General features: G+C 40.9%; 1 pseudogene; it reads left to right on the top strand.

The window, feature by feature from the left end:
• Positions 1-20,628, top strand: part of LOC113112498 (sodium-dependent lysophosphatidylcholine symporter 1-A-like) — a 28,628-nt pseudogene extending 8,000 nt beyond the window's left edge.
• Positions 20,629-21,224: the final 596 nt, after the last annotated feature.

The following is a 21,224-nucleotide window of genomic DNA, read 5'->3' as shown; positions in this document are numbered from 1 at the left end:
TATGGTGAAGTGCCTAAGGAGAAGTGCGCTCACTAGGGGACACCCAGGAAACAGAGACTGATAGCGTGACATTACCCCCTCCCCTACGGAGCAGCTACCAGATGCCGCATCGGGAACGGTTTCGGACCCCGCCTCGGTCTCGGCCTCTGGAACAGCATCGGGCACCGCCTCGGGCTCGGGAACAGCATCGGCATCGGCCTCTGGAACAGCATCGGGCACCGCCTCGGGAACAGCATCGGCTTTGGGAACAGCATCGGCCTCGGGAACAGCATCGGCCTCTGGAACAGCATCGGGCTCCGCCTCGGCATCGGGCACCGCGTCGGTCTCGGCCCCTGGAACAGCATCGGGCACCGCGTCGGCCTCTGCATCGGGCTCCGCCTCGGGAACTGCATCGGGCACCGCCTCTGCATCGGCCTCTGGAACAGCATCGGGCACCGCCTCGGGCTCGGGAACAGCATCGGCATCGGCCTCTGGAACAGCATCGGGCACCGCCTCGGGAACAGCATCGGCTTTGGGAACAGCATCGGCCTCGGGAACAGCATCGGCCTCCGCCTCGGGAACTGCATCGGGCACCGCCTCGGGAACTGCATCGGGCACCGCCTCGGGAACTGCATCGGGCACTGCATCGAGCACCGCCTCGGGAACTGCATCGGGCACCGCCTCGGGAACAGCAACGGGCACCGCCTCGGGAACTGCATCGGGCACCGCCTCGGGAACTGCATCGGGCACCGCCTCGGGAACAGCCTCGGGAACTGCATCGAGCACCGCCTCGGGAACTGCATCGGGCACCGCCTCGGGAACAGCATCGGGCACCTCCTCGGGAACTGCATCGGGCACCACCTCGGGAACTGCATCGGGCACCGCCTCGGGAACAGCATCGGGCACCGCCTCGGGAACAACATCGGGCACCGCCTCGGGAACTGCATCGGGCACCGCCTCGGGAACTGCATCGGGCACCGCCTCGGGAACTGCATCGGCACCGCCTCGGGAACCGCATCGGGCACCGCCTCGGGAACCGCATCGGGCACCGCCTCGGGAACAGCATCGGGCACCGCCTCGGGAACAGCATCGGGCACCTCCTCGGGAACAGCCTCGGGAACTGCATCGAGCACCGCCTCGGGAACTGCATCGGGCACCGCCTCGGGAACTGCATCGGGCACCGCCTCGGGAACAGCATCGGGCACCGCCTCGGGAACTGCATCGGGCACCGCCTCGGGAACTGCATCGGGCACCGCCTCGGGAACTGCATCGGGCACCTCCTCGGGAACAGCCTCGGGAACTGCATCGAGCACCGCCTCGGGAACTGCATCGGGCACCGCCTCGGGAACTGCATCGGGCACCGCCTCGGGAACAGCATCGGGCACCGCCTCGGGAACAGCCTCGGCCTCTCGAACAGCATCGAGCACCTCCTCGGGAACAGTCTTGGCCACAGCATCGGGCACCGCCTCGGGAACAGCCTCGGCTTCTCGAACAGCATCGAGCACCTCCTCGGGAACAGCCTCGGCCTCGGGAACAGCATCGGGCACCGCCTCGGGAACAGCATCGGGCACCGCCTCGGGAACAGCATCGGGCACCGCCTCGGGAACTGCATCGGGCACCGCCTCGGGAACTGCATCGGGCACCGCCTCGGGAACTGCATCGGGCACCGCCTCGGGAACAGCATCGGGCACCTCCTCGGGAACAGCCTCGGGAACTGCATCGAGCACCGCCTCGGGAACTGCATCGGGCACCGCCTCGGGAACAGCATCGGGAACAGCATCGGGCACCTCCTCGGGAACAGCCTCGGGAACTGCATCGAGCACCGCCTCGGGAACTGCATCGGGCACCGCCTCGGGAACAGCATCGGGCACCTCCTCGGGAACAGCCTCGGCCACCGCCTCGGCCTCCGGAACAGCAGCGGGCACCGCCTCGGTCTCCGGAACAGCAGCGGGCACCGCATCGGGAACAGCCTCAGCCACCGCCTCCGGAACAGCAGCGGGCACCGCATCGGGAATGGCCTCATGGATGGCAGCGGCCCGCTCGGGAACGTTCTCCGGGTCCTGAGGAACAGTAGCTGCCTGTCTCCTCCTCCGCCCTCTACGATGGAGAATCGGTGTCATTGAGTCGGCCATCTTGTGCTGTGGTGCTGGGCTGGCAGCCATCTTGGGCTGTGGCGCTGGGCTGGCGGCCATCTTGTGCTGTGGTGCTGGGCTGGCAGCCATCTTGTGCTGTGGTGCTGGGCTGGCAGCCATCTTGGGCTGTGGCGCTGGGCTGGCGGCCATCTTGGGCTGTGGCGCTAGGCTGGCGGCCATCTTGGGCTGTGGCGCTAGGCTGGCGGCCATCTTGGGCTGTGGCGCTAGGCTGGCGGCCATCTTGGGCTGTGGCGCTAGGCTGGCGGTCATCTTGTGCTGTGGGGCTGGGCTGGCGGCCATCTTGGGTTGTGGGGCTGGGCTGGCGGCCATCCTGTGCTGTGGGGTTGGGGTGGCGGCCATCTTGTGCTGTGGGGCTGAGCTGGCAGCCATTTGGTGCCGCTGCACAGGACTGGCGGCCATCTGGTACCACGGCTCTGGCTCAGCCGATCTGCATCTCCCCTCTCCTCTCGGGACATCCTGGGGAAATGGCAGCCCCCATCCGAATCTCGGTTCGATGGGAGGCCACAGTGGCGATCGCTGCCGGACCTCCTCTCGACCGCTTGCTCCGGAGCGACCTCCCCTGGTCCCCCGGAACACCACTAGGCGAGAGCCTTCAAAACCATTTCGCTTGCTGGCTGATGAAGACATGGCAGCAGACATACCGCTGGATCCTTGATTGATGGAGTCCTTCTGTCACGGTAGGGTTTAGGAGAAACACAAAGAGAGGGTTGGATCCAAATGCAGGTAAGGGTTTTATTTAAACAGAAGGGTAAATACAAAATAAACAGTCATGAGAGACAAACAAAACCAAAAGAGGGAACCGGATGAAACGGGGAACTCGGAAGAACAAGAAGGTAGAGGAAGTCTTGGGGAACGAGAGCATGAGACACATAGGGTAAGGACTCCATAAAGACGACAGAGAAAGACAGCTCTATATAGGGAGACTAATGACTAAGGATAGTCAACACCTGTGCGATTTAATTGGAGTGCAATTACTGTGACGACATGACCAGACAAGCGGAATTAAAGTGCCTATGGTGAAGTGCCTAAGGAGAAGTGCGCTCACTAGGGGACACCCAGGAAACAGAGACTGATAGCGTGACAGTCTAAACCTCATTCTGATTCTGATTCTAAATACAAATTAACAATGAACATTTGGGCGGTGTTATGCAAATCTTCCCACACAATGATGTAGACATGTGGGGGTGTGTTTAAATGAGGCATTTTAGGAGGGCGTGGATGAGTCTTGACTTTTTGTACAAAATAGCTCTTTGGGTTTGAGACTTAAGTCTTTGCAACTTTAGGGATCTCTTCTATGCATGAACAGCTTGTAACACTCCAAAGAGAAAGAAAAACTTGAAATTGCATCATATGATCCCTTTAAATGTCCAGTTTATCTGTAATGTCCCTGCAGAGCCAAAGCAGGAAAACTAACTTGATTGTTTTATTACTGCTGGACTGTAATGCTAAGAGCATTCCAGCAGTTATGAAAGGTTTTTGATGCTGAACACTGGTATTTTTTTAAGAGCTTTAAATGGAAAGTCCCAAAAAGAGAATCCAAGCTTAATCAACTCCTTCAGTTAGGATTTTATTGTCTCCTCTTGCAGTGGAAAGTTCATTGGTCTCTCATGGGTCTAGTTTTACTTGCTTAAATCACTGTCATTGTCCGTCCTTTTATAATCACATTTTTTTAAACCTCCTTTCAGCTCTCACCACCGCAGGAGAGGAAAAGAGGTCTGACTGTATGGAGTAAGGTGTGTTTTGCAATCGGAGGGGCTCCATATCAGATCACAGGCAGTGCCCTTGGCTTCTTTCTACAGATCTTCTTGCTTGATGTGGCACTGGTGAGCATGTATATGTGAACACTATAACTGAATGGCAGAGGATCCTCAGCTCCAGTTATCTTGATCAAAACTCCTGCTGCCTCATTATTACAATCGATTCCATAGCGATAACCAATCAGATCTTCTCATCCGAGTCTGTCAAGCAAATTAAGGATTGGTAGCAGATGAAGTGAGATGTGGTTAAAGAACTCATGTTTAGTCAAGTCAAGTAGATGATATTTTTTGTAGCACTTTTCACAATACACATTGTTTCGAAGCAGCTTTAAATAAAATACTGAAATGAATGTTCTTCAAAATCATTGTTTTCTTTAGAATGTTGTGTGTAAATCCTACAGTAATTAATGTCTTTCTAGTTGGATCCCCTCAACGCTTCTGTGATCCTGTTTGTGGGTCGGGCCTGGGATGCTGTGACTGATCCTACAGTTGGGTTTTTAGTAAGCAGAACCCCATGGACACGGCATGGACGCATGATGCCCTGGTATGTGATTGTCAGAAATCCACACCATGAAATTATATTGTTTTACGATTCAAGATTTTATTTGACATACAACAAGCAGTGAAATATAGATCTGGCATACTCTTTTTAGACTGTGCAAAAAAAAGAAGAGAAAATGAAATACAATAATGAAATATCCGAAGGGGGAAAAAATAAAAAAAGATAATTAAATACAAATAATGAAATATACACAATATATTAAAGTACTACACGGATTCTGTGTAGCGATGCTACAAGAACTGCTATTCAGATGATGTGCAGAGATGAGTGCAGATGAGTTGAGTTGTAATGTGCCGAATGTACGATATGCATGATACTGTTTTCTAAATTCATGAGAAAATTAAAAGGAAATTAAAACTCTGTATTTTTTATAAGCTGGTACTCTGGGATTGGGTGGTTATTCACAGAAAGAGAAAGAGAGATGTATTTAAAACAGAGAAATGAACATTAGCCATGGTGATCCAAGCCAAGTCCATCTGCTCTGGATTATGTATCCCAGGGGTAGGCAACGTTGGTCCTGGAGTGCGAAACCTCACTTATTTGTAACCTTAGTAATCCTGAAGACCTTGATTACCTTTTTCAGATGTGTTTGATTAGGGTTAGAGCTAAACTCTGCACAGGGTTCCCATGCTTCTTGAAAGTATTTGAAAGTTCTTGAATAAAAAGAAATGTGGATTCAAATCCTGGAAAGTACTTAAAAACAAACATAGGTCCATTAATGAGGGTATCAATTAAATTTGAAATCAATTTTGTTTATGCAGGGATTCAAGTTTTTCATTGCTACAATGGATTTTCATCAATTAAAAAAAAAAAACGGCGAAAGAAACATGTAGCACATTGTTGTTGATGTTTTGCCTGTACACCAAAAAACATACCCGCCATGGCTGCAGTTTCTCAGTGACACTGTGATACTGGCACGGCTTTCATCTTTCTCAGTCGGGTTATTAGCATAGAACAAAGAGAAGGACTTGAATTTAAAACCCATAGACGACCAGATCTTAATTTTCAGACTGATTGTTCAAGCTAAAATGTGTATTTTGGGCATCTCTTCACCCATAGGTGGCACTGTTCCCAACTCAAGTTCAAGTTTCAAGTTCAAGTTTCAGCATTATTGTCATATGCATATTCGTACAGAGTACCACAGCAATGAAATGTGCCTCAGCACTTTCTCAGCACCAGTCAATAAATAAGATAAATAAAAATAAATTTAAAAAACATACGCTCAAATCTCAGCCCTCCTTCCTCTTACACTATCGTTCAGTAGCCTTACAGCCTGTGGATAAAAACTGTCCCTAAAACATGACGTACGTGTTGGGATGCTCTGCCAACGTCTCCCTGATGGGAGTTGGGAGAAGAGACTATGTGCCGGATGACTAACATCCTGTATAATTCTCAGTGCCTTCCCAGTACTGCGTTTCCAATAAATATCCTGTAGTGATTCCAGTGGAACCCCAATAATTTTTGATGCAGTTTTAACCACCTTTTTCAGAAGATTTAATTCACTTGAAGTAGCCCTTCCAAACCACACTGTAATATTACCTGTCAGTATACTCTCAATTGTACAACGGTACATTTTTTTAAAAATATTTAGAGACATACCATATTTCTTAAGACACCTCAAGAAGGAAAGCCTCTGGTGTGTCTTCTTAATGGCACAGGTGATGTGGAGAGACCATGAAAAGGAGTCTGAAATATGAATGCCTAAAAACTTAAAAACTTTGGCATGGGCTCTCAGATCATGGTGTTGATGAAGCGTACCAAGTTTTTCTGTGGATTGATCAAATTTTGGACGCGATACAGCCTCTGAACCAATTTCCGTCAAAACATTTTGTTCAGTCATCTTTATACGTCTTGGTCCAAAGATATATATATATAAAACATTACAATATAACATAAAACATTGCAATATAACATTTCTATAATCAATATAGCATAAATCAAGAGTTGAACAGTAAGATTTTTATCCTTTTAAAGAAGTCTCTTCTGCTTACTGAGCCTGCATTTATTTGATCCAAAATACAGCAAAAGCAGGAATATTGTGAAATATTTTTACTATTTAAAATAACTGTTTTCTATTTGAAATACATTGTTACATTTAATTTATTCCTGTGATGAAAGCTGAATTTTCAGCATCAGCATCATGAAATCCTTAACATATGTAAACCTACTTGCATACCGTGAGTCAGAAGTTCCAGACTGTCCTTGTAAAGAGTGAGGAATGGCCAGTGAGTGAGGAACAGCCGGGGGCTTGATTGAGGAATAGCCCGCAGATTAAGTAAGCAGCAGCCAGCAGTTAGAACGAGGAACGGCCAACGGATTCAATGAAGGAGCAGCTGGGGGTTGCGGCAACCACATGTGACGACCCAGGGCTAGACTACAGTGAAACAGTGAAAGCAGATCCGGAGATCCACAGCATGAAGTTGATGTATTTCCTCAGTGACCAGCATGGATCAGCTTTAGGCATGACGAATCAGATATCGTGCTCTTTTGGAAGGCCAAACAAAGTAGTTTCACTTTCACAATGAAACACACAGCTTCTCCGCAGCGAGAATAAAAGGTATGCTGCCTTTCTTTGCATGAACATTTGGGCGGCGTTTTGCAAATCTTCCCACACAGTGACATAGATGTGGGGGCATGTTGAAACAACCCGTTTCTTGACTTTTATAAAGAATATCTCTTTGGATTTGAGAGTTTAGTCTTTGCAACTTTACATATCTTCTTTATGCACCAAAAGTTTGTAACAGTCAAAAGAGAAAGGAAAAATTGAAATCGCATCATATGACCCCTTTAATCATTTAGAAGTGATATATAACTGGCCATAAAGACTGGAAATTGTAAGCCTGGCTTTCTTTTACAGATTAAATGAGCCAAAAAAGAGATCCAACTCAGACTGAGAAGTCAATTTTTTTTTTAAATCCCCTTGAGAAATATTCTAATGCAATACAGACATTTCAAAGTTAAGGCATGACGATTTGGTCAGCAAAATGCTCATTGGAAAAAATCCCCCAAAAAATGAGCCCTACTAAATGAGAATAATGTGGCATAAATAACGTCATGCAGTATTGTGAAATACATTAATTTTTATAGGCTTTATGATCAGATAAGTTGAGAGTGACTCTTGAATGACCAGAGAATTGATCTTCCAGATTCTGTCTGTAAGTTTTAGGAGCTCATTTTTGTCGGTCTCTGCAAGACAGACAATTTAGGATAACTAATACACTCCCAAAACTTACTGCAACATGGAGCTAAGGAGTAAAATGGAGAATATGAAAAATTGGAAAAACAGCAAAGTGAAAAGCATTTACAGTTTAAAGCAAGCAGAAAGTCCTTGAGTTAATTAACGAATAATGTCTCTTTTGAGTGAATGTACACATTTTTTATGTTAACAGGTTTTAACATGTTATTACAACATTTAACCCCTTTTTATTAAATGTAAAAATTGAGAAATCCAAATTTAGATCTTGTACAAGAACTGCAGCAAAAGAAAAAACAAAAAACAGTTTGATGCATATTTTATCAATATTTTAGACATTGTATTTAAATATTACCAGTACTGACTTCTGTGGATTTCATTAAATTATTTTGAACACAACTGCACAAAATGGTCTAAACATTCATTCATTTAAAACATTATTACTCTGAAAATGTTTATGTAAATTTTAAGTGTAAGTGAAATTTTAAGTAATTTAAGGTGTTTTATGAAATTACATATGCTGGGGTGAGAATTTGATAGGTGCTTGATATAAAATAAATGATGCTGTAAAAAGTCCTTGAATCTGGTTTTCATGAAAGAGTTGGAACCCGGACAGCTGGACACTCCAGGACCGATGTTGCCTTCCTAGAATGTGCAAGAGCACCATGTGTTGTCATTTCTCTGGGATTTTTCTGACTGTTTATGCGTGCACTCAGATGTGGAATAAAAAAAAAAAACTAAAAAAAAAATCTTCAATCCCAATCGGTAAGCCAATAGAAAAGGGCACACACACTCCAGTTAGGAGCTTACTAATTCTTTTTTTATTTGCGTTCATTATGAAAGATACAGAATAACAATACTGAGAAAATTATGCTTGTTTAATGGTTTGAAATAGAAACTTTGAATATTATGTTGTAACACCAATATTTAGTTTGTGCAGTAAGAATAAAGCCATATTTGTTGAGTTGAAGTGAAATACAATGCAAATCTATTGTTATATTTGTAAGGTGTGCGTGTGTGTATGACATAGGGAAAAATTTAGCTTTCTGATTGGCTCCGCCGACCACACCACCAGAATTGACCAATGAGAGTGTAAGCAGCGTGCAGGAGATAAGAGAGAGGCAGTTTGTTTATGTTGTGTAGGACAGTTTCAGTTCCCTTTCGATTTGGTCACTCTACATTGCTATGGGAAGTACATTTTCCTCCAAATGCTACTGGAGTCTTATTGAATCACACCAGGGAAACTGGCCAATGGCGGTCAAGTGCACAAAATATGAGGGGGCTCCTACTCTATATAAAGCAGTGCTTGTATGTCATCCAATCTTTTCCTTCAGACAACCTTCTATTAGAAACAAGAAGCCTATCATCAGGAGTACCCACCATGATTTACATGCTGCAGCGGACATGCCTTCTCTTCCCCTGCTGTATTCCGGTGAGCTTTTTGTCAAGGATGACCTCTCACGATTGCTTCTCCTGCACGGAGCCAATCGAACACTCTGACGGCTACGAATCTTGCGTCTTCTGCCTGGGTTGCGCACACCAAGAGGCGGCGTTTGAGGGATCGGACTGGAGATACGACCCTTCGGCCTCTCAGGCTCCATGTTGCCATCATCCAAGGCGATGAACTCACCCAAATAGCTCTGCCGCACTCTTCAGGTGACAAGCTCGCACCTCAGTGTCCACACGCTCCTCACCCCCCTGTTGCAGGTACCCTTCCAGCGCAATTCATGACTGCAGATCTCTTTCCCTCCCCCAGCATGCGGGATATGATGTCTTTCAGTGCCATGGAGTAAACTGAGGATGAAGATGATGCCATTTTGGTGGCTTTCTCCGCGGCAGGCCAGGCCGCTTCAGCACTGCATGTCATGGTGATACTCCATGTGTATCAGGTATTCTGCTGCTGCTCGGTGCAAACATGAGCCAGCAGTGAGGCCAAGACAGCTTTAGCCAAACTACCATCAGGGCTCAAAGGGCCAGAGACCCCGTCCTGACAGAGACGGCAGGCCACCAGCACTGCAATCAAAGCCATGTTCCTCTCGGAGGAGGAAAGCTTCACCCAGCCCAGAAGACGAGCCACTGAAAAAGTCTGCTCGCTCCACTGTGTGTGTTCACCACCTTCCTGTCTGTAGGCAGAGTTGTCACTGTCCCGAATAAGGCCGATGAGTGTGGTTTCATCAGCAAACTTCAGGAGTTTGACAGAGGGTTTTTTAGATGTGCAGTCATTGGCGTATGAGGAGCTCCAGTGCTGATTAAATGGGTGCTGGATGAGAATTTTCCCAGCTTCACTAGCTGCTGCCTGTCTGTCAGGAAGCTGTTAATCAACTGACAGATGGAGGTGGGCACGGAGAGCTGAGTTAGTCTGGGCAGGAGGAGGTTTAGAATGATGATGTTAAACAGGATCCTCACACAAGTCCTAGATCTGTTTAGATGGTCCAAAAAGTATTGCAGTAACATATTGAATTGTCCACAGACCTGTTTGCTCTGTAGGCAAACTGAAGAGGAACCAGCAAGGGTTCAGTAATGTCTTTCAGGTGGGCAAGCACCAGTTTTTCAAATTACTTCATGACCGCAGATGTTAAAGCCACAAGCCTGTAGTCATTTAGTCCTGTACTTTTGGATTTCTTTGGGATGGTAATTAGGGATGTAAAGATTCACTCAGCTCACGATTCGATTCGATTCACTATTTTGATTTCACATTTTGATTCGATTCATGATTATTATTATTTTTTACAAAATGAGATTTAAGACAAATGTGTCCTTTTAATTGTTAGGACAAAATGCTGCACATTTCTTTGTGAAACTGAAATATAATACTATAATAATATTCTAATAGCCCTTGCATATTACTGTTTTTTAGTTTTGATTGCTTCTATTGTCCTTATTTGTAGGTCACTTTGGATAAAAGCGTCTGCTAAATGACAAAATGTAAATCTAATCTCAATGTAAATAGCAAAACTAAATTGAAATTTTAAAACTAACCCCAAATTAAATAAATAACACAAATAAAAATCTGTATTCTTTCCATTTAAAATGAGTGGCAGCCACTGCATTTTAATCATTATCCAAACAAAGATGCTGCATACATGCAACATTAGCAGTTCTTAATCTAAATAAGTATTGTATCATTAGTATTGTATAATTTAGAAATTTGAAGCAAAAACAATGTTTTGACTTCAATTTTGTGAAACTATACATAAAAATATCTGCACGAAACAGTATATGAGACGCAGATTCACTCTCTGCCAGGTGGTGCTTAAAACATTTCATTGTTTTCTGCTGTAAATGAAGCAGAGGTGCATTTATGAACTTTACTATGCATTACCATCTAAACTTTTCTAAAGACATTCAGTTCCACTCAGATTCCCCATTCATATAAACTCCTACTCATAAATGAATCACAATTTGTTTAGCATCTCAACCAATTTGAATCATCACACATTTGAATTGATTTTCAACCGGCACACAGTTAATCGTTAAATCCCTAATGGGGATGATGGTGGAGTGTCTGAACCATGAAGGGACTTTGCATGGCTCCAGTGATCTGTTGAAGGTCTCTGTGAAGATCAAGGCCAGCTGGTCAGCACGGGATTTCAAACAGGCTGGTGTAATATAATCTGGGCCTGGTGCTTTTTTCCTTTTCTGCTACTGGAAGACCTGGCACACATCATCTACAATGATGAAGGTGTGGAGGAGAAGGGGGTTGCAGGAGGTGCAGTAAATGGTTGTGTGGAGAGGTGTTCTGGGCGGGTGGGGGCTGTTTTTTTCAAACCTGCAATAAAACTCATTCAGATCATCTGCAAGTTGTTGATTATCCACAGTGCTGTGGGATGGTGTCTTGTAGTTGATGAGCTCTTTCAGACCTCTCCACACCAGGGGCGCCCCCAAGAGGTGCCCAGGGGTGGCCACAGCCACCACTGTATAAACTCTGGCCACCCCTGGGATGATTTGCAGTGGGTACTATTAATTTAAATTCACAATGTAAATTCAAAATAGTTTAAGAAGTGAAAAAAAGCCAACAAAGTCTTTAGCCAACAAAAAAGATTTGAAGATTGCTGGACCACAAAACAAGTCTTAAGTGTCGAAATTGAGATTTATGTGCCTCATAAATTTATGACTCATAAATGACTCATATATTTACTTAAGTTTCATGAATGAGGCCAAATGTGCTATCAGTGCGTCAAGAGCACTCATACACTCAGTCTGTACTTCACACAGCACGTGTGAGGTCTTGTACTCCTCAAGAGAAAAACACAGAATATGACAGATCTCGTGTTTAAAACGGAAACATGCTGGAATTAATAATTCACTGTAAATGCAAAGCAAGTTTCTGTTTTCTCTACAATCTCTAATGTAATAAGGCTGGTTTCCTTTATTAAAGGGTTAGAACTGCATTTATTTTGCGTTAATTGCGTCAAATTATTTTTACGCATTAAGTATTGTAAAATTAATCGCAAGCATTAAAGATGACAGCTCTAATCTTAATAGAAAAATCAATTAATTATTTTCGGCATGCTCTGAGTGATATTGTATCAAATCATGAAAGAGTATTGTTGCCTGACTTTGATGCAGGCTGCAATATTAATAATTTTTATCTTTTTGTCCTGTACAAATGCACATTTGAAAGTAACTTGAGTTGACAATAGCAGTAGCTTAAATTATTAGGATGCAAATGTTAATTTATGTCCATTTTCAAAAACAGTAACATCTATAAAATAGTTGTCTATTTTTATATGGTGAATTTTAATTATTCTGACTGTTTGGGTTTTATTAAAACTAACCATTGGTTTTCCATAGTAAGAAACATTTACCTCATCATAACCACAGTTAAAACCACACATATATAACTATATGGTTTCCAACTATTTGTATGAAAATCAATTGCATTTGTGTGGTGCTGCTGACACAAGAGCCGACATTCTGATGTAGAACCCGGATGCACTGCATCTTGTTTACAAGTAGAGGAATGCACATGCACTCTCACTCTCATGAATGCGCTTTGAAGACTGGCACCAAAGAGAAGAAATTGTTGAATTAAAGGGGTTAGTTCACCCAAAAATTTTATTTATGCTGTGTTTTACTGGCCTCCAAGGCATTCTAGGTGTATATAACTTTCTTCTTCCCGACAAATCCAGTTTTATTCAATATTGTCTTTGATCTTTTAAGCTGTTTAATGCCATTCAGCGGGTGTTGCATGCATCAATCCAAAATAAGTTAAATAAAAAGCACCGGTCTTAAACTGCTCTGTAAAGGAAAAAGAGTAAGGAAACTTTGCTTCCTTTGATCCTGTAAACAAACATTGGTTTTCACGAGACTCAAAGGCGCATGCACAGCACCAACCTCATACTTCATCATCCCGGAGCTGCTTCTGTGTAAACTGTTGGTGCAAGCTACATTAAAGTGATTATTGTATTTTGAATATGGATTTTTTTTTCTTAAAAAATGCATCAATTCGCTGCAGGAGGCCTTTGTTCACCCCCCGGAGATGTGTGAGACAGTAATTATTATTTTTTTATGGATGGGTGCTTTTTATTTAACTTATTTTGGACTGATGCATGAAACACCAGCTGAGTGGCATTAAACAGCTTGAAACATCAAAGACAATTTTTAATGTAACTCTGACTGGATTCATCTGAAAGAAGAAAGTCATCTACCACTAGGCTGCCTCTGGGGTGAGTTAAACACAGCCTAATTTTCATTTTTGGGTGAACTAACAATTTAAGTAGTTATTTTATATTTTCTTGCACACCAAAACTATTGTTGTAGCTTCATAAAAATAAAGGCTGAACCATATATTTTAACAATGTCTTCTCGATCTTTCTGGGCCTTGAATGTGGTAGTTGTGTTTTGGTTTTCATCAAAAACATCTTAATTTTTATTCCAAAGACTAACTGTCTTAAGGGTTTGGAACGACATTAGGGTGAGTAATTTATGACAGAATTAACATTTTTGGGTGAACTATCCCTTTAAAGGAATTTGCTTCTGATAGTCATTTGTTTACAACTCGTACTACACATATTGAGCTGTTTTTATGAAACCCATTACATTTCCAAAAATATCTTTATACAATTGGAACACACAGCAGGAAAAATTACTGCATCCCAAAATGCAGTGTTGCCAACACTAATTCTGCAGTCTAATAGAAAAGAAAGATCAGCTTATTGTAAGAGGTTTTTCTATCCCGGTGTAAACACTGCTGTCAGTCTGATCCATTGATTTCAAAGCGTCTCCTATTGATCATCACTGTGTAGCATTTGGACCAATCAGACACATAACTATTAGTTATATTTAACAAATAATATCTAACGCCCCCTCATCTAACCAAAGGGTCTATGGACCCTTCTCCTGAAATGCAACAATCACCTCAAAAAAAAAAAAGGCAGAACAGGCACACTATTTGATAGCTGCTCCCAGGAATGTGGCAAAGCAATTCTTAAAGTAATCTCAAAAACAGACACATAATGCCCAAAGGGACTCTTCTCTAATAAGTTCATAAGAAAACCTCTCTTTAAATGAATATCCTTCAGGTCAATGTGTGTATTATTATTGCTGCTTTTGTATATTGTCTGTTGAATTCAACTTTTTTATGCTTGCTTATGATAGAAGCACTCGTTTATGTAATCTTATATGTAGTCTTACCATGTTTTTTATCTATGAATTCATCTTCTGATGATCTTAACGAGAGTGTATATTGTATGTTTGTACCTATGCAACATATTAGTGTTCTTAGAGCCTTTAGTAATTTTTGTAAACATAATTAATTGTAATTATTTATATACATTTCCCTTTTGAGCTTAAATTTGCTACAACTGTTTTCCTAGTAGACTCTCTGATTGGACTAGTGCGAGGAATTTTGGAATGAGGTGGTGTGATTAGAAATCATTTTCACGGCCTGCCAAACTCTAGCTGACTTTTGTTTAGAGCCATAGGGGAAAGATCAGTGAACCTCACAGAGATGTGATTCGCATGAGTTAATTACAGAATGAGTTAATACAGAAGTGACCGTATTCACCCTCAAACATCAAATGAACGGAGATCCTGTTTGGGTGTTTTACATCAGTTCTTAACCAATCAGTTTTTTCCCGGTTCTTCCCCTAAAGCCCAACAACTGTAACAAGCCTTAGTACAATTAGATGATGATGACTGCTTTCTCTCTGCAGGATTCTGATCTCCACCACACCAGCTGTGTTGTGTTATTTCCTGATATGGGTAGTTCCACCTGTAGAGCAGGGAAAGATCTGGTGGTATCTGCTCTTCTACTGTCTCTTCCAAACTCTCCAGACAGTTAGTACACATTCTTGTAGTTTTTGATGAGTTAAATGCAACATTATTATTATTATTCTGTTTTCTGTTCAACATTATATTTATTTACATGTATTTCAACTACTTGTCAAACATCTGGACACTATAAAAAAGGGTTAATATAAACATTTATGCTTAAATGCTTAAAATTATATATGAATGTCTTTTTTAACTAATATTTTAACACTAAAGTTAATATTTAAACTACGCAAATGTATTTTTAGTACAGTCATTTTTTACATTTTTTTTTTTAATGAATGAGTAGGAGCGCATACATAGGATCCATCCAGCTTACAAGTTTTATTAAAATCACATATTCACACTTCCATTTGTGTTTATTATATAATAAAGAATGAGAAGGTGTGTCCAAACTTTTGACTGGTAGTGTATGATAATTGCATTAGTTTGCATATTTATGCTTTTTGTTGTGAGCCAGCCATGAGTTACTCTGTGTGTTTGTGTGTGTAGTGCTTTCATGTGCCTTACTCGGCTCTGACCATGTTCATCAGCACTGAGCTGAAGGAACGAGATTCAGCCACAGCGTACCGTAAGAGCATTTACACACATTTTAACGCCTTACGGTTGCAATCAGCTACATTATACATGCAACAAACACATTATAACTGTGACATCAAGAAACATTTCTTATTATTATCAATGCTGAAAAAAGTTGTGCTGCTAATTTCTTTTCTTTTTTTTTTTGTGGAAACCATTAAACATTATTTTCAGGATTCTGTGATGCACAGAAAGTTCAAAAGAACAGCATTTATTTGAAATAAAATTATTTTGTAACAATTTAAATGTCTTTACTGTCACTGTTGATCAATTTAATACATCCTTGCTGAATAAAAGTTCTAATTTCTTTAAGAAAAAAACAAAACAAATCCTCATATCAATCATATTGTATTATGTATGACACCTGTCCTTCCCAGCATAACCAGTTTGACTGTTTTAGTGATGTCTTTTCTCTTCTCTCTCTCTTTCAGGTATGACTGTAGAGGTGTTGGGTACAGTAATAGGCACTGCCATTCAGGGGCAGATTGTAGGCATGGCCAACACACCTTGCATTAACAGCACATCCCAGACCAACACATCTAGTCACTCTATGCATATTAATAACTCTCAGATCTTACTGGACAACAAATTATTTAATGAGGTGAGGGGGCCATGGTCATTACACAGCAGAGGACATTTCATAACACATCTACCTCTAGCACCTGCTTTATCATCTCTCTCTCTCTTTTTCACAGAGGCGTGCATATATGATTGCATCTGCAGTCATAAGCTTGATCTATGTTTTGTGTGCTGTTGTGCTGTTTTTTGGAGTGAGAGAGCAGGACAGTGAGTTACTTCCCTTTACATACTGTACACATTCACATTATTCATGCTGAGTCAGTATAAAATATTGAATACAAAACCATCAAAATATGCTAAGAGAAAACATGTTACAGATTTTAAGTAACAGTGATATAATGGTAATACTTTGTGTGTGTGTGTGTGTGTGTGTGTACATATACACTCCCTCATACACACACACACACAAACATGAATGTGGATTGATGGATAAATGAATAAAATGCATGAATGAACTTGGATTAATAATAAACAATAGTAGTATATTTCTAAATTAATTCCAAACCTAGATTAATATAATATAATATTATTTCTATGTGTTCTGAGTTAGTTGATGAGACCAAATGCATTAATTACTCATAACAAATTGAACCTTATTTACCTATGCAGGTAAATAAATGTAAATATTTCATATTTGTGGTGTTTTATTTTTGATTGCTGATTGTTTTGATTTTAACATTTTTATAATTTTACATTTTCATCATTTAAAAACATAAATATAAATATTAATAATATCTTATAAATTAACATAAAAGTATAAATTTTTAAAATAATAAAATAACCTCTTCTGTAACTTATGAACTCCCTGGAGTTCTCTAATGAAGCCCCATGGGTTCGCGATCCCAAGTTTGGGAAACCCTGGTCTAATTGTAGGCTGTTTACATTTCACCATGAAACTTGGTGTATCAACACTAAATGTGTATTTTGATGCATTTAATGTTTTTTTATGGTTGTATTTTTCAGATCAGAGTGGTTTAAAAGCACAGAAGCACGTGTCATTTCAGAAGTCTTTGCGGTTGGTGATGGGTCATGGGCCGTATGTGAAACTGGTGGTGGCCTTCCTCTTCACTTCTCTGGCCTTCATGGTAAGAACAACACTTTAGAAGTGCACCTAAAACATGTCACTCTTGTACTTATTTTTATTCCTGTTTTATGATGATATATATCTCATTGGATATCATTTACAAAAGATGCAAAAATGGTGTTTTAACTAAACAGTCTCTCAGGTGACAAACATCTGTGATATGTATGAGAGAGCAAGTTTCTGGAACTGACCACCGCACAGCTCTACATTACAGAGATGAGCTATGTGTGTTAAAACAAAGAGAGCCACAGAGAGAGAGAGAGAGAGAGAGAGAGAGAGGCTGCCATGCAAGAGATTAGGTTTAGAATCATAGTCAGCATTAGGACAGGTTTGCGATCAAAAGTGAAGTTCAGAATTGTTTTGAGATTGAAGTTGGGTTTGAAATGAAGACACTGTGTGGACAATAATCATCAGTCACTTGATGGAATCTCATTTCATCTGTCTGTTTTCCTTTCGCAGCTGATGGAGGGAAATTTTGCTGTGTTCATCAAGTACACACTGGGATTCAGAGAGGATTTTCAGAACGTCTTACTGTTAATCATGGTGAGAGTGTTTTCAACTGACTGCTTGAATACGTTTTTCTGTACCTCTGAATTGTTTGGTTTTGATGTTATAACAGCACTCAGCAGTTTGGATGAGGTTAGCAGCCTCCATAGTGACAAAAGACATGCAAAAAGAGGGTTTATAACTTCAGCAGTGTTTGCACGATTATCTTGGTGTTGTATAATAAGCTAATGAGGTTTTGTAGTGATCAGAGATAAATACATGTTTGTGTGATTGGTCTTCCCAGCTGTCTGCCACTCTTACTATTCCCATGTGGCAGTGGTTCCTCTGCCGGTTTGGGAAAAAGACAGCTGTATACATTGGCATAACAGTGAGTTTCTGATGCTTGTGTTACAGTAGTGAGAGAGGTGTACTGGCAGTCATGATTAATGGTCTGTGTGTTTGTGTTTTAGTGGGCGGTGCCCTTCATGATCCTGGTGGTGTGTGTAAACAGTAGTCTCTTGGTGTGCTACATCGTATCAGTTGCAGCTGGTGCCAGTGTGGCAGCGGCCTTCCTCCTGCCCTGGTGAGGGATTTTCTGTGGCAGTTGTGACAGAGCTGTATTTCAGGATTTTAAAAGCTGATATTAAAAAGGAAGTATCTATAACAAAAGACTTCCTAAAAATATATATTTATGTTTATACATTCAGCAGACACCATTGTGTCTTACAGGGTTACTCCATCGCAAAATGAAGATTCTGTCATTAATCACTTACCCCCTAGCTGTGCCGATGTGCTATTATCATTCAAACCAAAGAGTAAATACTTGACAGTCTATGGGACAGACTCAAGCCTCCAGGTTTTCATCCAAAATATCTTAAATTGTGTTCCGAAGACGAACTAAGCTTTTACGGGTTTGGAACGATTAATGACAGAATGTCATCTTTTTAATTTTCTAGTTTGTTAAATATGGGGAAAAAAAGCCACGTTGCTAGTGCCATTCACTAATATGAATATAAATCATTCGTACAGCTAATAATCCCTTTTTCTTTGCTGGAGATTATTCACGTTTTTTGTAAATATCTAAACAATGAGTAAGGAACATTTGATTAAATATTCTGTATGTGGTAATATCAAGACATTTTGACTTAAAAATAAATTAATGTATTAAAAACTAAAATACCCTTCATTGAAACAAACAAATTAAGATAACTTATCCAGGTATTTTATATACTACCATTGGAAAGTTTGGGTTCAATAAGAAATTAATAGTTTTATTCAGCAAGAATGAATTACAGGCATTTATAATGTCATGTTTCAAGTAAAAGCTGTTCTTTTGAGTTTTCTGAAAAATCCTGAAAAACTTTATCATAGTTTCCACAAAAAATATTAAGCAGTTGTTTTCAACACTGATGATGATAAGAAATCTTAATCTTAAAATCTTAATAATCAAAGTCAGCGTTTTAGAATGATCATGTGACACTGAAGACTGGCGTTAGGAATAAACTACAGTCTTGTAAAGACTTCTTGTAAAAATATTCAAAAACCTTACAGACCCCAAATGTTTGAATGGTAGTTATATTTAGTTACCTTTGACATGCAAGAAAATGCTGATTGCTTTTTTCCATGTGCTCCTCTGTGTCACAGTAGTAAATGATATGAAATCCTTGAATAAATAGCCATATTTAAAGTTGTTGATAATTTTTCTAGATTCAAGAGTTTGATATAACTAACACATCTGATCCCATAAACCAATACCATAATGAATGTAAGCATTAAATATCAAGTTCATAATTTCACACTTACACATACTTCCATTTCAGGTCCATGCTTCCAGATGTGGTCGATGATTTTAAACTCCAGAATCCCACCTCTCAAGGGCATGAAGCTATTTTCTACTCTTTTTGTTTTTTTCATCAAATTCGCGTCTGGAGTGTCGCTTGGAATATCAACACTTGCATTAGGGTAGCTCACTCGCTATCTTCCTCAGTGCATGTACATTAAAAAGCTAAATTTGTGAAATTTGTAAAATTTGTGAACCGATCATGATCTGTGATTTACATTCTGGCTTTTTACGTTCATCATCTCATATTTAGGTTCTTCTGATTTCTGTCCCCAACCTTAGCTTTGCAGGTTATGAGACAGGAGTTTGTGTTCAGTCTGATTCTGTGAATCTGACGTTGAGGATGTTGGTGTCGGCTGCTCCTGTATCACTTATAGCTCTGGGGCTGCTCATCTTTAAAATGTATCCCATCAATGAAGAACGCAGGCAGAACAACAACAAACAGCTTCAGCTGCTGCTGCAGTAGGACATACACTTATGATAATATCTTTATTTTCTACAGAGGTGTTATAAAAATATCACTAATGCCACTATAGTCATGTTAGCAGCACTTGCTGTTGAAAATAAGAGTGTCGTTTCTCACCTCCAGGAACGAAGTACTAGAGACTGAGATGTAGACCTTGAAGCGCGACATCACAGCATGAAATACCAGCTCTGGCCTACAGAGGGCGCCAAAACACATCTTAACCGCTGTAATGAGGAAATCTATCGGCTGATCTTTCAGGGACAGAACTTTCCTCAAATGGAACACTGAAGGATGCTTAACCTTTGAAAAAAAATCTGCACTCCTGTTATGAACGCTACTATAACTAACTAACTAAAATATAGTATTTGCTGCTTTCACTAACACGAACAGCTCTCCCTGGTCAACAAAGGGATACTTGTATGATAAATATGAGGTACAAATCTAACCACTACGTATACATCACATATTCTTGTAAATATATTTTCTCATTTGAGACTATAGATTTATATTTTGTTTTCTGAATGTGAAGGATATGTTGAGTTGCAATTGTTTGAGGACGTGTTTCAGTTTGGTGAAGAATTTTTGGTTTGTTTTTGCACTTGGGTTGAAAAATTTGTATTATATATATATATATTAGTGCTGTCAATCGATTAAAAAAAATTAACTAATTAATCGCACAATTTTTTAAAATTAATCGCGATTAATCGCAATTAAAAGACTGAAACTTTTTGGATATGTAATTGTAAAATGTAAATATTTAATGTAAACTCAAGACAAAGAAACTATTTAAATTCAAAATATGATTGTTTATTGGAATTTTTGTTTAACTTGTAACAGATTTTCTCATGTAAACAACATACCTGCAATAAACCATCAATATCCTCCAAATTAACTGTTGGCTTGAAAGCCATATTTATTACAGAAATAAAAACACAGGCATGTAAGTACCATTTGAATTTCAAAACAATCAATGCCAATAAAAAACAAAAATGATTTCCATGTTGAATTCTAAGTGGACTGCAAAAAAATTCCAAAGTATAGTCATTGCCAGTGCTTTAAGTGGGCCAGTACCCACAGGTACTCAGTACCGCCACTTCCAAATATAGCTCTTGAGCGTACTGCCACCTCTCCGTGCGCCCAGAACGTACTTGTAGCGTACCGGTACGCTCATTTGGACATCTGTTTTAATAGAGGTTTTAATCTTTTACCTGCACCGCCGATTTTCAGAGCGCCCTTCACAATGCAAGCTTCCTAATTCATCCCACCCAGAG

Source organism: Carassius auratus, chromosome 13 (assembly GCF_003368295.1).
Source record: "Carassius auratus strain Wakin chromosome 13, ASM336829v1, whole genome shotgun sequence".
NCBI lineage: Eukaryota > Metazoa > Chordata > Actinopteri > Cypriniformes > Cyprinidae > Carassius > Carassius auratus.
Note: the sequence above shows the minus strand (reverse complement) of the source record. Positions and strands in the feature narration are given on the sequence as shown.